The sequence below is a fragment of the Lolium rigidum genome, chromosome 1, assembly GCF_022539505.1.
Source record: "Lolium rigidum isolate FL_2022 chromosome 1, APGP_CSIRO_Lrig_0.1, whole genome shotgun sequence".
Classification (NCBI taxonomy): domain Eukaryota; kingdom Viridiplantae; phylum Streptophyta; class Magnoliopsida; order Poales; family Poaceae; genus Lolium; species Lolium rigidum.
The window spans coordinates 25,420,685-25,438,772 of NC_061508.1; positions in this window are offsets into that span (position 1 = coordinate 25,420,685).

Genomic DNA, 18,088 nt, shown 5'->3' on the forward strand with positions numbered 1-18,088 from the left:
ATCTGGTGTATTACGGTCACACGCCCTAGCCACGTGCGAAAGGCTTTTGTGGATGGGTTTTGTGAACAGGGACGGGACAAACTGGATGGGAAGACGAAGTCGCAGAGGAGGAAAGACAGTTGATGGGATGAAGGTCACACTTTCAGATCGGGATCGGAAGAAGACTAAGCCGACTACACTGGAGGAGACGAAGACGGGATCGCCTTGCGGTCGCTCGAGCGAAGATTACGGAAACGAACCGTCACCCAGAGGGACGGACTACAATATCGGCCAAAGATGACTCAAAGAGCTTTGCGAAACAAAGGTGCAAACTCTTTGGGGGTTCAACTTTGAACATATCTTTAACCAAAAATATATAACTAAGTTACATGCCACGAAAGTGGTTTGCAATGTATGATTTGTACCATTGCATGCCTTAAAGAATCATCGTATACTTACATTCAAATTGATGGTTAAATATAAATCATAAAATGTGTATGCACATTATAAATGGTAAGGACACCTGCTATATAGTGGGTAATGGTGAGCGGGCTCGTTTCTGGACTGATCGTTAGCTTGATGGAACCAAAGTGGCGGAGTGTAATATCCCAGGTATTGGGGTTACAAAAATAGAGGAAACAAATGTGTGCATTGCATTCATGCATAGAAAATCTGGGGAATTTTCGCGCTTTAAAGTAAAACAGTCACAGAAACTGAAGTTTCACTTGACCTTGGTGGAATTGAAGTAGCTCATCAAGTCAAGTGCTATAAACCTCAATGTGACTTTGCTAAAACCTTGTTTTGGGTAGACATAAGTTGATCTAAGGGGTTAGATCAAATGGAATTAAAACCAACACAAGAACATATGAATCAAGGATCAACTACTTGATCTTATTAAAGATCACAACATGGTATTCCTTGCCATAACATATGAACATCCATTTAAATGGAAATCAAGTAACAATAAATGAAGAAACCATTCTTCACTTATCTTTTCCATGTCTTAAACTAAAACCTTGACCCTACCATGAACCTCATGGTATTCATTTTACTACATTCTTGGAAACATGACAAGGAGAGCAACTCTAGAAATATATATCCTTCTCCATTCCAAATAGTTAAGCATCAAACCTAGAGAGGTGAGAGTTCTATTTTAATTATTAGAAAAGCATAACAAACCTTGAGCTAAACCTTGGATATACATCCAAGTAATCTAATCATCATCTTCAAGAGGAACCCTAGAGTATTATCCAAGACAATTCCTAGAGAGATAAACCAACTAAGTTAGACAATTGAATCTTTAGCTTAGCTACCTAAATAAATATTAGAAGTACACCATAAACCCTAGAATAACTGTTCTTAAATGAGAGAGCTCAACCTATGGTGTTATACTCAAGCTAGTAGAGGCAACACCTGAATTTGAGGGAGAGAACTATCCATATACCAGATGATTATATCATCATTTCCTGGAAAGAACCCTAAGTTAAAATCTCAGACATTCTCCTGGGATATAAACTAATGAGACAACCATAGTAGTCCCATTTAAGGAGGTAAATTAGAAGTACTATACCTTAGTTGATCAAGACAATGCTTGATCATGGAAGTGAGAAACCTATTTAGTTAGAGATACCTTAGGAATCCAAACCTTGATCATTATAAATTGAGTGATGATCATAAACCCTAAGAACTTGAGGTAGAGATATTAAGAACAAGTGGATCATGCTTAATCCATGACCATGCTTTGGGAAATAGGAGAATAATCCAAATGCTAACACTTATATGACTAGTAGGTCTTATTCACCACATGAAATCATAGGGGGATCACTAGTAAGCAACCCTATACTTATATCCCAACCTTTACTTGTGAACCATTTGGTGATCATAAGTAGAATCCTACCATATCTATATTTCATAAAATAAAGAACCTAAGAAAACCTTAGAGTAAAACTCCATATTTAATATGGTGAGAAACCATCCATCCATATGACCAAAGTTAACTATAAAAAGAACTATAACAACTTCAGTTACTTTAATGATAAATTGAGGATAGTAATAGAAGTTAATTGGTAGAATATAAAACCAATTCTCAATATCTTAGTAACTAAAGGAGCACATAAAATGTTAATTAAGCCACCACCTCATCCTGGTTAGGGGAGATTAACCCTAGCACATGCAATATGGTGTCATCTCATCTCACAACCTAGAATTAAACCTCAACCCTAGTTATATATCACTATGGTGATCATAATATAAACCTAGGCCATGACTAAGATTCAAACCAATTGCCATTAGGTAAATATCATTAGAAACCTAGTATGGCACATTAATAAAGTCTTAAGCTATAATTATTAAACCTGGGAAAACTCTTGTGATACATCTTATAATTAGAACCATAAGTGTGATTAACAACCACTTATCTTTATAACCAAAGTCCAACCATGAGGAGAGTGATGTCTACTCTAGGTAAATCAAAGTGTTATTAAAATATAATAATAGTGCTAACCTTGACATAGAGTGATAATCAAAATTACAAGATCTTAATAAATAGAGGATCACATAAAATCATATGCAGGGAACTAAATTCTCAATTAAGAGCTCAAACCCTAATGATAAATTCTAAAAGACTTAGAGTAGAAATTATCAACCCTAATAATTCAAAATAGATTTGATTACACAAGAAAAAGGAAATTAAAATGAGTGCATAAATTCATGCTTAATGAGAGTTGCAACAAAACTTGATATGTTAAATATTTGTTCTGCACAACAACACCATGAAATTGTCATTGTTATTAAGTCATAATTAAAATATGTAAAACTATTTGTAAATAGAATTGAATTCAAATTAGAATTCAAAAGGTGAAATTTAAAAAAAAAACAGAAAATAAAAACAGAAAAAGAAAAGAGAGAAGAAAGAGCTTACCTGGCTTACCTGGCCGTGTAGCCTGTGAAGAAGCCCAGCAGCAGCCTGCAGAGAAGCCCAGCACCACGGCCCAACGCCAGCCCACGTACCCCTTCGTCAAAAAGATCTGGGAGGAGGTCGTCCTCATCCTTTCTCCCCGCATGGACGACAGCACGACGGCGTGCCCATCTTCCCCTCGTCGCTGGCGACTTCTCCTTCCTCGACGACGTGACGAGGCGCATCTTGGCGCCATATAAAAGCCCAACGACGACCTGGAGCTTCAGATTCTTCCTCCCCTGCTCCAATTTCGCCCCCAAACCGAAACCCTAACTCACCCCGGTCACCAATACCGCCGTTGATTGAAGCCTCCCCGAGCATCGCCGTAGTCACCATCGTCATCACCGTGCTCAACTTGCTCTGCTAGCGGAGGGAATCGAGCCGCAGCACCCTGGAGCGCCGCCGTCGACCTCGTCTTCTCCGACGGCGGGAGTGGACGATTCCGGCGAACCCGACCACCCCTGGCCTCGCCGTCACACGCATCATGCTCAGGGTGAGCCACTGGTGCTCAAGCACCCCATAGCCTCTTCATTTTCACCCTCAATCGTGCCCGCATCGGTAGCCTGTGAGCGCCGCCGCTCGGCCTCGCCGACGGGCGAGCTCCGGCGACCATTTAGGGGCGGCGCTGGTACCGTTAGGATCCCCGCGTTGTGCTGAGTCGAGTGGTGTGAAGATCTCGTCCGCGCGAGCCCGGGAACGGCGGCGCCGTCGCCGAATCCCGCCGGCAGTGAGCTCCAGCGCCACTTCGTCAATTTTGACTTCGGTCAAATGAGGGCGTGGCAGCTGACGTGGCCAGGACCCCACTAGTCATTGACTGTGGGTATATTCTGGCCGGGTAACTCTAGTATTTCTTCCGTTTTAATTTAAATTAAATAATTACTGCAACTTTGCAAAATTATATAAAATTCATTTTAACTCGGAAAAATATAAATAAGATATCAAAACTCTTAGAAAAATAAACTCTATCAAATAAAAATATAATATGAAATTTTTATTTTTAATAAAAATTTAATTATTTTAAACTTAATAATAAGCCTTTTCTTTTATTCTTTATTGAATTAAAAATTCAATAATTAGGAAAACTTTCCAAATTAAATAAAAAACCAGTAAATAAATAAAGAAAACATCAAAACTAATTTTCTTTATTTATTTTATGAAATCCTTATTAGAAGGATTTAAACCCTAAATTGTCCTAATTATTAATTGTTCTAAAATAAAATAAAATGCCAAATCCAATATTATTTTTACTTCAAAGTTATTAATCCAATAATTATAGGGTAATTAGTAAACCCTAGTTCCATATTAAATAAAGTGATAACCTCATCATTTCATGTGATTCCTAAAACCCTAATCTCATTAGGAACCCTAGCTCCATTATTACATGTAAACCCTAAATTGCTTCTAACCTAAACCTTAGGTTAGAACATGTGATCATAATATTTTATTTTCAATCATAGAACCACAATAACAATTAAATACTTGTCTTGGCCACATAAAATGTAGTAGACCTATCACTAATATATGGGTATTCCTTGTGTTCATCTTCATCAGACCTAGATAATCAAGTAGGGTTAACCAAGTGTAAACCCTAGATCCTATTACCAAAACAATCATCCTTAATTATCCATGCTTAGCATCACACCATTTTGATGAAACCTAATAGCAACCATACCTACTATTGTGCATTACATAACCATGTTCCACTACACCCTACTAGTGTTATATACTTATGAACCACAATATCCAGAAACCAACTATATCCTACTTAAGTGGATTCAATAGTAAACCCTAGATAACCTCAATTCTAATTGAGATACTTCTTATTACTTAAGAAGTATGTTCTTCAAAAGTTATTCTTTTGAAGAAAACTAATAGTAGTCATCAACCTTGCCTTATAAGGACCTATAAACCCTAGCTAGTTATCACCAACAAACTGCACCAATCTTAAGAACAACCTTGTATGAATACTTGCTTCGGATGCCTAGGTCTAACTCAGCCTTACCAGCCCTAGGTGTCGATAAATCCACCATTATTGGGATCCATTTAATCCTTACTCTTGAAACCAATTGGAACCATAGAACACCATAGAAACCACAAACCTAATTGTCATATCTGTTCTTTATTAAAGAACATGTTCTTCAAAAGTTATTCTTTTGAAGTATATAATAAATAACCATTAACCATGCCATAGAGTGCTAAAACCAACAACTGTTCTTTACATATGAACATTATGCCAGTTATAATTCCTTGTGTGCTCAATTGATTATTATGCTGTATTATATAACCTGTTTATGATACCAAGTAATCACACCTGAATAAGAACCTTGTTTGTGAATCACTCTAAAAGTGCAACACACCCGAAACTAATCATTACAACTCACTAATCCTAAATCATCGGGGTTAGGTCACGCTTAGAGCGATAGCATCTCATACTTATGCATTATTGCATCCTTGCCAATCTTTTAAACATCGTCCTTACCGGACGATGATGCTATTTCAGAATTTGGAGTTATTGCGTATCGAAGACATTGTCTGCATAATCTTGCAGTCAAGAAAGGCAAGTTCATCACTTGCTCATGTCATTTGAGTATCTTTATCAAATTACTTGCAAAGTACTATGTTTATCACTATTGCATAAAAAGCAAAACCACTATTTTCATAACTATGAATATGACTATGTGGTGGGCAATGGAACCATGGATTGTGTTGATATGGTGGAGGTTCCATTGCAAGGGTTTATATCCATCTAGGATTAAACAACAAATGTCGTCCAGATGATTCTTGTGCCGTAATACCCGTGTTAACCATAAGATCCGGAGTGGGACGGAGTAGTCAAAAGTGTTTCCACCTCTCGTTCATCAACGGATGCTCATTCTCGGGTGCACATGATCTTGCGAGACATGATGCGGGGGTGGGAACCCGTAGAAGTCCCAACGGTAATGAGGTCTATGATGGGTTGCGGCTGCCGGCGTAGGAATGTATGGTAGAGCCCCGCATTGACGTCGTGGTCGGGGTCCACCCCGAAATCTATGGGAATAATGGGACCGGCGTGGACCCAGGGTCGGAGTCTGCAACAAAGGGTGGGTGTTCGAGGTAGCGGAGGAACATGATTGGCTAGACCTTATACCGGGCCTCACACCAAAGGAAGTGTGGACATGAATGTACACCTGGTTGGCACCAAGGATAAGATCTCTTATGGGTAAAGCAACACACCTCTGCAGAGTGTAATGAATCGTGACCAGTCACTCCCTGTTCCGGGTTTTGGAACTGCGAACGCTGCCGGAAAGGAACTCCATGAAGTTCTAGTAAACCGGTGAAGGCTGACGGACATAGTTCTTCCGAATAAAAGCAACCTTTTGAAGAAATGATTATGAAAACCTGCATTGGTATTAGACTTTCTGGTCTAATGCCGTAGCTAGTGCATTAAACACCTCTTTCCTATAATGAACTTGTTGAGTACGCTCGTACTCATCCCACTCTTAAATCCCCTGCTTAGATATGGAGGCATCGAAGAAGGATCTACAGTGCAACTCGAAGGCCGAGGAGTCAACACCTACTTCAAGAGACAGAACCCTGTCAGAGGAGTCAGATACCACATCCAACCAAGAGAAACCTAGATTAGCAATAGAAAGGAACTAGCTTCCTAAACCTAGCTCCTATTTAGCTAGAATCTATTCTTAGCCTCTCTAGCTAGGTAAATACTCTACAAATAGAGTTCGTGATAGGTTTAGACTACGAGTCGCTCTTCTGGAGTTTATTTGCAGATTTACCTCATTGTAAAGTAGGAGGCTATGCTGATCTTATGTAACAGAGTCTGTATGTAATTCTATAGACATGCCTTGGACCCGCATATGTTTCTGTTGTACCACTCTGAGCGATATAATACTAGTGGAACGGTGTTTCATTGGTGTTATATCAGACTTGCATACTACACCATGCAGTGGTATGCCGGGTCACCACACGGAGATTGCGCCAAACATGGCTAAGATGGTCTCGAACAGGAGGTCCATTGCCTGGTTCGGTGAAGGAGGGCCTATCCGGCCAATGACTGTGAAATTGTGGCCCTGACATGGTAGAGGAGGCCCTCCCTGGGTTCTTCTTGATGTGGCACAGACTGGCCAACATCTGACCCATGAGCGAGAGGATGTGCTTCTGTGGAGATGGTCGGCCGACGGTTGTTACTCCGCCAAGTCATCTTATGGGGCCTTCTTCGCTGGTAGGAGAAGGCCTCTGGTAGGAGAAGGCCTCTGTCTCGGAGGAAATTTGGCGCTCGAGGGCTCCCTATAGTTGCAAATTCTTTGTGTATCTCGCCGTGATGAACTGTTGTTGGATGGCTGACATACTTCAGCGGCGTGATCTGCCCTATCCACCGGCCTGCCCCCTCTGTGAACAAGAGCTGGAGACCCTGCAACACCTGCTTCTTGGCCGCGTGGTGGCACGGGAGGTGTGGGCGTGGACTCTTCGTTATTGGGGCAAGGTGGAGTGGCTCCCGTAGGCGGACACCGAGCTGCTGGAGTGGTGAGATACTCGCCCTTGCCTGGCGGCTCATAGGTGAGACATGTGGACTGCTATCATCCTGGTTTTCTGGTGCATATGGAGGCACCAGAACGACGCAGTCTTCAATGGTGATGTGGCCTCACAGTCCGCCATTAAGGATGAGGTTAGAGAGGATTTCGATAGGTGGCGACCTGCCAAGCTCTTCCGTGGCACGCCTTTTGTGTTTCATGACTCGAGTGTTTTGCCATGGTACCACAGAGAGTAGGCTTGTGTGGGGAGCCCCCCTTGTGGACAGAAACAACTTTGCCTTCTTTCACACCCTTCTATATATGATTGATACACCTTTCTATGGTGTATTCTCGAAAAAATGGTAAGGACGACAAAATTGTATCCTAGATGCTAAAAACTGCACGGAGGCCAATTGACAGGTTCCAACATCCGTTTTCTGGCCGTGTGATGCTCCTCGGACACGTGCGATCGCCCCACGCGTGGTTTTACCTTGACCCGGTAAAGTCTCACATGCCCCCGGGCAATTGCCACCTAGGCCTGTGGGTGACGAGTCGCTAGTAGACGTTGTTTCAAATATTGGGGGACGTGTCATTGTGTGGCTATATCTCACGCTATGTCCATTCCCCATTCCCCTCGATTAGCTAGGGTTTTCTCCGGCTAATTTCTCCGACGATTTCCTGGGCGATCGAGGTAGCATGAGTGAGAGTTGTTGTGCTTGGCCGTCGATATAGCGCGCCCGCGGGAGGGCGTTGTGCCCATTGGCGGAGGGGTGAGCCTCGTGCAGGAGGGGTGACATGCTCGTCGGCGAAGGGAAGACATGTTGTGGTACGAGAGGAGTGTAATTATCGTAGGTTGCCGTCTCATATGGCCGGAATCCTATGGAAGAAAGGCACAATAAAATATGTCATCTCCGTAACTTTTTAAGGGGTTGGGCGAGAAACAAAAGCAGAGTTTATAAGAAAGAAAAGGAAATACTTTTGTGTATTACTGATGCTTTGGATTTGAAAGTGGATACAAATCCTATAGAAACCTCCGAGAGAGAGGATATGAGAGGGGCTAGTGATAAAATTGTCAAACTAAAAAACAAGACGATAAATCAAAATGGGCCCAACGAACAAAAGTATAATATATTCAAGGAGGTAATAATAAGAAATGCTTTCATTTAGTTGCAAATGGTAAACACTGACGAAAGAATATCTTTCAACTGGAGCAAGACGAAGGCACAATTATTGGACAAAATAATGTTAAAAACTATATTAGAAAGTATTAAAAGATGTTGTTTGGAGCACCAGCTCAAAACTACACTTCTCTCTAGTAGAAATAGAAAGGATTGATATACCTCAGATCTCACATGTGGACAGTATGACTCTTACAGGCGATTTCATAGAGAAGGGGGTGTATGAAGTCATTATGAAAATGGGAAAGAACAAGGCACCAATTTTTTGGGAGGTTATTAAAATAGATTTGATGAATATGTTTGAAAATTCCAACATGGAGAATTACCATTATTTTGTTTCAATTAAAACACGATTATTTTGTTACCAAAGAAAGAAAACGCAATTCAAATTTAGCAACATGCCAATTTGTTTGTTAAATGTGAACTTTAAAGTTTTGATAAAGGTTGGTACTAGTAGAGTTACGGAGGTCACACATAGGGTCATTAGACCAATGGCGTTCATTCCACGAAGACATATCAGGGTACTGATTTTGGATGAGACTATCCATGAACTTCATAGGAAGAAATTGCATGGTGCACTTCTTAAAATTTATTTTTAGAAGGCCTATGATGGATTAAGTGGCCTATTTTGAAGCAAGCATTGAGAATGAAAGGCTTCGACTCTAGATGGTGCCAATGGATAGAGCATTTTGCTAGTCAAGGAACTGTAGGTATTAAAATAAATGACGATATTGGGAATTATTTTCAGACTAAAAAAGAATTGAGGCAAGGTGATTCGCTAACACCCATGTTGTTCAATCTTGTGGCAGATATGTTAGAAATTTTAATTGCTCGAGTCAAAGAATATGGGAAAGTAGAAGACCTCATACCTCATCTAGTTGCGGGAGTATGTCGATGACACAATTATTTTTATGGAGTGTGATTTACAAAAAAGATTGAACATGAAACTAATACTTTGTATCTTTGAGCAACTATTGGGACTCAAAATAAATTACTAAAAGCATGAGATTTTTTGTTTTGGACGAGCAGAGAAGGTAGAAGATCGTTACCAACACCTATTTGGTTGTGAGTCTGGTTCACTTCCTTTGAGGTACTTGAGAATTCCCGTTCACTATAGAACACTCACAAATGGGTGGAAAGCCGCGGAGGACCGCTTTAAGAAAAAGCTTGCGAATTGGGTGGGTAGATTGCTGTCAGATGTGGACCGTTTGGATCTTATTAATTATATCCAAACTAGTCGTCCGATGTTTATGCTTTCATTTTTTGAAATACCCAAAGGTCTAATGAAAAGATTGGACATTTTTTTTGCTCCAGATTGTTTTTGGCAAAGTGATGGCCATATAAAAAAAGTATAGACTTACGAACTGGAACATCATTTGTCGCCCAAAGGACCAAAGTGACCTCAGAGTAGAGGTTTTTGATATTAAGAACAAATATTTATTGAGCAAGTGACCTTGTAAACTGAAGTCCAAAAAAAGGTGTATGTAAATATCTAATACAAAATAAATATCTACAGTCAAAACCAATGTCCCACATTAAGTTCAAGTCGACGGATTCACCATTCTAGAAAGTTATTATAGAGGTGAAAGATGAGTTATTTGAGAGCAGTTCCTTTCATGTAGGTAATGGAGAGGTTACTCAATTTTGCGAAGACATGAGGTTAGAAGATTCACATTGTCTCAACAATACCCATCTTTATGCAACATTGTACAACAAAAACAAGCTTATGTTGCCAACATAATCCGCTAAACGTAACCTTTAGAAGAACTTCAATAGAGAACAGTTTGGAAAGATGGCTTTATTGGTTCGTAAGCTAATGGACGTTCAATTATCCACTAAGCCAGATGCATTCATTTGGAAGTTAACAACTACGGGATCTTTTATGATCAAATCATTGTATCTGGACTACTTGAATGATCATTCGAGGTTCATCCGCAAATATATTTTCAAAATAAAAGTACCACTAAAAGATCAAAAATTTCACCGCCTTTTTTCATCGTAGAGTGCTTCTTACCAAAGATAACTTGAAATTGGCAAGGTAGTACAAAATATTGTTTTTGTGACCAAAATAAAACAATTCAACATTTATTCATCTCTTGCCCGCTAGCAAATATCATTTGACGAAATGTACATATGTACTTTAATATAATACCCCAAAAAGGAGTATGCGCTTTAATTTGGGCCATGTGGAATATAAGAAATGACTACTACTATATCATTAACAATGCAAAATATATTTTATATATGCAAGTTATTCCGCTACGCATTAGATCCATACGTCGTCTTAGCAACAAAAAATGGAGAAACGAGAGATATGGATATTTGGTGCAACCGCCTAGAGATGGTTGCACGTCATTTATACAGCCAGTGTAATTGGCGTTTTGATCTTCTGATAACATGCTGATGCATAATCATTCAATGTTGTCTTTCATTTTTAGATGGTTGATCCATATATCCACATTTATGTGACCCATGAGGTTTGAATTTTGAAATAAGGTAATAAAAGACTTCATGCATCAATTAATACAAATTTCAGATGTCAGCTAATTACCCCTATTTTAAATAAAAAGGCATGAAGTGGGCGACTTTAAATTAATAAAGCACTTAGGTTTTAACCGATCATGTTGTGGCATAAAGCTGGACAAGGCGGCGCCTAGATGAAGTTTTAGCATGCGTAGGCACTAGTCGATGGACAAACACTTCGCCTAGGGCATACGCGGAAGTCTAGTTAGTGTGATGTCTACACCCGCTTCTATTCTTGTAGACAGTGTTGGGCCTCCAAGTGCAGATGTTTGTAGAACAGTAGCAAGTTTCCCTTAAGTGGATCACCCAAGATTTATCGAACTCAGGGAGGTAGAGGTCAAATATATCCTTCTCAAGCAACCCTGCAATTACGATACAAGAAGTCTCTTATGTCAACACACCCAATACACTTGTCAGATGTATAGGTGCACTAGTTTGGCGAAGAGATAGTAAAATGCAAGTGATATGGATAAATATGAGTGGTAATAACAATTTGAAATAAATATGAAAGCAAGTAAACATGCAGTAAAACAATAAATAAACGGTGATTCGATGTTTGGAAACAAGGCCTAGGGATCATACTTTCACTAGTAGTCACTCTCAACAATGTTATCATAAAGGAATATAAATATAAGCACTTCATTATGCTATTTTGAACTACTCTGTGGCTGGATAACGAACAGTAATTCACTGTGTAGGGATGCAAAAGCAAACCTTAAAAATGTATTCCCAAGTACTAATAAACATCCCGCGCTGTACTTTGAGCATTCATAGGCGGTACTAACACATCACAATTTCATAGAGACATCCAGCTCAAATCATAATTCAGTGAACAAGTATTCTGTAAAATATAGTCTAAGAGACCCACACGGTACACACACTCCACCTTTACACACATGGGACAAGGAGTCTCCGGAGATCACTTGAATAGCATAACGACATCTAGATTACAAAGCTCATCTTATGGATCTCAATCATGTAATGTAGCTCATGAGATCATTGTATTGAAGTACATGGGAGAGAGAGAGAGATAAACCACATAGCTACCGGTAGAACCCTCAGCCCCGGGGAAGAACTACTCACTCCTCATCATGAGAGTCAGCAACATAGATGGAGATGGTGGTGGAGTCGATGGAGATGGCTCCGGGGGCAATTCCATGTCCCGGCAGCGTGCCGGAATAGAGACTTCTGTCCTCCGGATCTTATCTGCGACGGTGGTGAAGCTACGGAACTTTTCATGGACGGAGGTTTGTATATTTAGGATTTTTCCGTCGAAGGCTTTATATAGGCGGAAGGGCGAGGTCGGTGGGCGCCCGAGGGCCCCACACCATGCCTAGGCACGGGTCAAGGCCAGCCCACACCTAGGGGTGGTTTGGGCGCCTTGGCGCCCCCACCGTCTCTGCTTTAGACTCCGTCTTCGCTTCGGTAAAATAGCAACTTCGGCTTTTGTTTCGTCCAATTCCGAGAATATTTCCTATATAACTTTTCTGAAATACAAAAACAGCAGAAAATAGAGAACTGGCATCTTGTTAATAGGTTAGCTCTGAAAAATGCATAAAAGTGCCACGAAGTGTAAATAAAACATATAGAAATTGGTGTAGAACAAGCATGGAGCCTCATACGTTTGAGACGTATCAAGCATCCCCAAGCTTAACTCCTGCTCGTCCTCGAGTAGGTAAGTGATAACAAAATAATTTTTGAGGTGACATGAAGCCAACACAATCTTGATCAAGCATGTAAATCATTGTGAGCTGGGATCAAAGTACTCTAAACATAGGCATGATAGATATAATTCAATAGAACTTAGCAACTATGTTATAACAGGAAGAGTAACTCAAACAAAGGATCATGAATAATAATGCATTGAAAGCAACTGTTTGTTTATGAGCATAGAGTAAACATAATAAAGTGGTATTCATCTTGTCCTTTATGAAGTAGCAAAACATAAATGCCAGAACACCTTTAAAGTTTAAGGGGTGACTAAATACAAATAATTTGAGAGCAAGCAATAGCACAATCATGAATAAATCAATAATAATTTTGGGATTATGCACATTGAACTAAGAAGAACATCTATGCTCTTGGTGCATAAAGTAGAAGATGAAGACTCAACATAAAAGTAAAAGAGAGACTCTTTGCAGAGTAAACAAGACAAACACGTTTTATAAACCTTCCAAAAGTATGGTACTTATTAGCTTTGAGATCTCATTGACCCAAGCATCTTGAATGGTTAAAGTTAATGTGAGTAAAAAATGAGCTATATGCTTGCAAATCACAAGTTGAAAATCTCATGCCCCTTGAATGCGAGTACCTAAACCTCATGCTACTCAACTTAGGCCCCGAATAAGTTCTTATCATTCTAAATATACATGTATCATTGAGAACCGCCAACGGGGTACCTCTTGCCCGATGATATGGAGGTACTCTTGTGGAGCAATCTCATGCCAAAATGACAAGACAAACAGACAGTGAGCACCTCAGCAATTTTTTTATTTATTATGAGTATAGCTTTTTATTGAAAATGCTTCATAGAATGCTCATTATGGCTTAGCTGTAAATTGCCACCATGAATGATACATGTCTTAGATTAGCGGCCCAAGCGTTTCCCTAACTCATATACAAACTCCATGGACTTATAAGTTTCCATTTTATTTCGGACCGTTAGGCATCCATAAACAAAAGAACATGACATCAACTAAATATAAGTGCAATGTCGAAAGTGTTCCCCATGAAAGCATGGTTATACTAACTCCCAACTCACAATTTGCAAACATATAAACTTCATAAGATAGGCACAATGATCAAATTTATTAATTCAAGAAAGTAAATGTGCCATCAAGTTCGTGAGAGCATTACTGACTAATTTTCTCATGCCAAGATTTAATTTGCAAGATAAAAACATGATGAATTACTTGGAATATCAATAATGCTACTAGGTAGATATGGTGGACACAATTGGCAAACTTTGTTTCATGATGGTTGGATGCACGAGTAGAAATCATAGTTAGCACATGCGAAGGCTAGCAAAAGACCGGGAGCGACCAACTAAGAGAGCAATAATAGCCATAATCATGCATAGAGATAAAATATTATCAATCAAAGCATAAAGTAATATTACAAGTCAAAAACTAAATGATCATAGAGGCTTTTGTTGACTGGTTATAGTCATAACATGGTGTAAGCATGCGCCAAGTCGACCCAATAAAGCATCAAAGGAGAATACCACGATATTATGCTTATATGATGGAAACAACACATGATTCTTTCAATGATACATTATGCACTCTCAGCCATATGAGACAAGTCATACTACAACAATAAATACTAAGCATATGACAAGAATAACATCCAACATGACATGCCAAAGTCTATGCCACAGTCTAGACAAGCTTCTATTTGCATCACTATAGTCATGAAACATTTTACTCGTATCCAACATCAATCAACTTATTTGAAATAGCTCTCAGAGATGAAATACAATATGGACCAGACAGCTAATCATACATACATAAATAAAACTAACAAGCTCTGAACAAAATAATAATGGAAAACAAAGAGCTAAACGCAGTACTAGCAAGTAGAACACCCGCAGAATAATAAAAGCGAAAACTAGAGTGTTCTATGCAATTAAAACAGAGCGTGTCTCTCTCCCACACAATAATGCTAGGATCAACCATATGCTACATCAAACAAAACAAAAGAAAATTAAAAACAAAATAAAGACGTTCCAAGAATAACATATAGCATATGAAGCAATAAAAATATAGCGTACAGAAAGATGACATGTTGCTTTGTTGATGAAGAAGGGGATGCCTTGGACATCCCCAAGCTTTGACGCTTGTACCTCTTGGATATTTCTTGGGGTGGCAGGGGCATCCCCAAGCTTGAGCTTTTGTCCATTCTTCATCTCATCACATCATTCTTCTCCCGCTACACTTGAAAACTTCCTTCATACGAAACTTCACACAATTCTCTATTAGCAGCATTAGTACAATCAAAATAAATAAATCCACTTGGGTTCAGTTCTACATATATATATTAGTGCATTAGATACTGTAGCAACTATTCAAAAAGCTCTTTGATCAGAAGAACTAAAAAAGAAAGAGATTTAAGAGGCAAATGCAAATAGTGCAGAAATCTGTCAAAACAGAACAACAGGTAAAGATCGATTTTTTCGAAAATCTTCTGTTGCTCATCTCGAAAAGTGGTCAACTAACGAAAGTTAGATAATAACCTGGGGCATATGCATAAAAGTGACAGCTCAAAATTACGCTCTGGATATTTTTATGAATTTTTATGGTAACAACACAGAATCTGTTTTCAGGACAACAACTTTCCCAAATCTTACTTTCTCTTTATTAGAGGCTATTCTTGGCACAAAATCAAAATAAAAATGATAAAGAGAGGTTATTACAGAGGTAATAACTTCCAGTACTCAACATAAAAGAAAACTTGCAGAAATAAAATGATGGGTTGTCTCCCATAAGTGCTTCTCTTTAATGTTGGCGCAGTAGTTTGAGAAGATGCTCACATAAGAAATATGAATTGAAATAATAGAGAGCATCAAGAAGAAAATATGAGACACATTTAAGTCTAACCCACTTCCTATGCATAGGAGTCTTGTACACAAATAAATCCACAAAGAACAAAGTGACAAGCATAGAAAGATAAAACAAGCGTAACTTCATAACTTTCAGCATATAGAGTGGTGTTTTAGTACCATGAAAACTTCTACAACCATATTTTCCTCTCCCATAATAACTTTCAGTAGCATCATGAATAAACTCAACAATATAACTATCACATAGAACATTCTTATCATGAGCCACATGCATAAAATAATTATTACTCCCCACATAAGCATAGTCATTCTTATTAATTGTAGTGGGAGCAAATTCAACAAAATAGTTATCATTATTATTCGCATCACCATAATCATCAAATACAGGAGGCATATTGTAATCATAATTAATTTTCTCCTCAATAGTAGGTAGACTGAAAATAACATAATCATCATTATAATCATCATATATTGGAGGCATAGTATCATCAAAGTAAATTTCCTCCTCCAAAGCTGGGGAACTAAAAATATCATTTTCATAAAAACTAGCTTCCCCAAGCTTAGACTTTTCCATAGCATTAGCAATAATGATGTTCAAAGAATTCATACTAATAACATTGCTACTAGCATGCAAGTAAAGTTCCATAGGTTTCTTAATTTTCTCTTTAAACACCTCATGTCCTAACTCAAGATAAATACTATAAAGCTCTCTAATTTTGTTGTTGTTTTCCATTAAGCCTAACTAGTGAAAATAAAAATAAGAAACAAAAAAATATAATTGCAGAATCTAAAGGAAATAACTTCGAGCACTCACGAGCAACTAAAAAAAACTTAGTAGCCAGAGGATGTGAGTACCTTTTACCTTACCTCCCCGGCAACGGCGCCAAAAAAGAGCTTGATGTGTACGCACGCTTCTATTCTTGTAGACAATGTTGGGCCTCCAAGTGCAGAGGTTTGTAGAACAGCAACAAGTTTCCCTTAAGTGGATCACCCAAGGTTTATCGAACTCAGGGAGGTACAGGTCAAAGATATCCCTCTCAGGTAACCTTGCAATTAAGATACAAGAAGTCTCTTGTGTTCCCAACACAACCAATACACTTGTCAGATGTATATGTGCACTAGTTCGGCGAAGAGATAGTAAAATGCAAGTGATATGGATGAATATGAGTGGTAATAACAATTTGAAATAAATATGTCAGCAAGTAAATATGCAGTAAAACAATAAATAAACGGTGATTCGATGTTTGGAAACAAGGCCTAGGGATCATACTTTCACTAGTGGTCACTCTCAACAATGTTATCATGAAGGCATATAAATATAAGCACTTCATTATGCTATTCTGAACTACTCTATGGCTGGATAACGAACACTAATTCAACGTGTAGGACTGCAAAAGCTAACCTTAAAAATATATTCCCAAGTACTAATAAACACCCCGCGCTGTACTTTGAGCATTCATATGCGGTACTAACACATCACAATTTCATAGAGACATCCAACTCAAATTATAATTCAGTGAACAAGTATTCTGTGAAATATAGCCTAAGAGACCCACACGGTGCACACACTCCACCTTTACACACGTGAGACAAGGAGTCTCCGGAGATCACATAAGTAAAATCCACTTGAATAACATAACGACATCTAGATTACAAAGCTCATCATATGGATCCCAATCATGTAAGGCAGCTCATGAGATCATTGTATTGAAGTACATGGGAGAGAGAGAGAGATAAACCACATAGCTACCGGTAGAGCCCTCAGCCACAGGGAAGAACTACTCACTCCTCATTATGGGAGTCAGCAACAGAGATGGAGATGGCGGTGAAGTCGATGGAGATGGCTCCGGGGGTAATTCCCCATCCTGGCAGCGTGCCGGAACAGAGACTTCTGTCCCCCTGATCTTGTCTGCGACGGCGGCGAAGCTACGGAACTTTTCATGGACGGAGGCTTCTATATTTAGGATTTTTGCGTCGAATGCTTTATATAGGCGGAAGGGTGAGATCGGTGGGCGCCCGAGGGCCCCACACCATGCCTAGGCGCGGGTCAAGGCCAACCCGCGCCTAGGGGTGGTTTGGCCGCCTCGGCGCCCCCTCCTTCTCTGCTTTGGACTCCGTATTCGCTTCGGTACAATAGCAACTTCGGCTTTTGTTTCTTCCAATTCCGAGAATATTTCCTGTATAACTTTTTTGAAATACAAAAACAGCAAAAAACAGGGAACTAGCAATGTGGCATCTTGTCAATAGGTTAGTTCTGAAAAATGCATAAAAATGCCACGAAGTGTAAACAGAACATATATAAATTGGTGTAGAACAAGCATGGAGCATCAAAAATTATAGATACGTTTGAGATGTATTATAGTGCAACAAAGAACTTGGCTTTCCC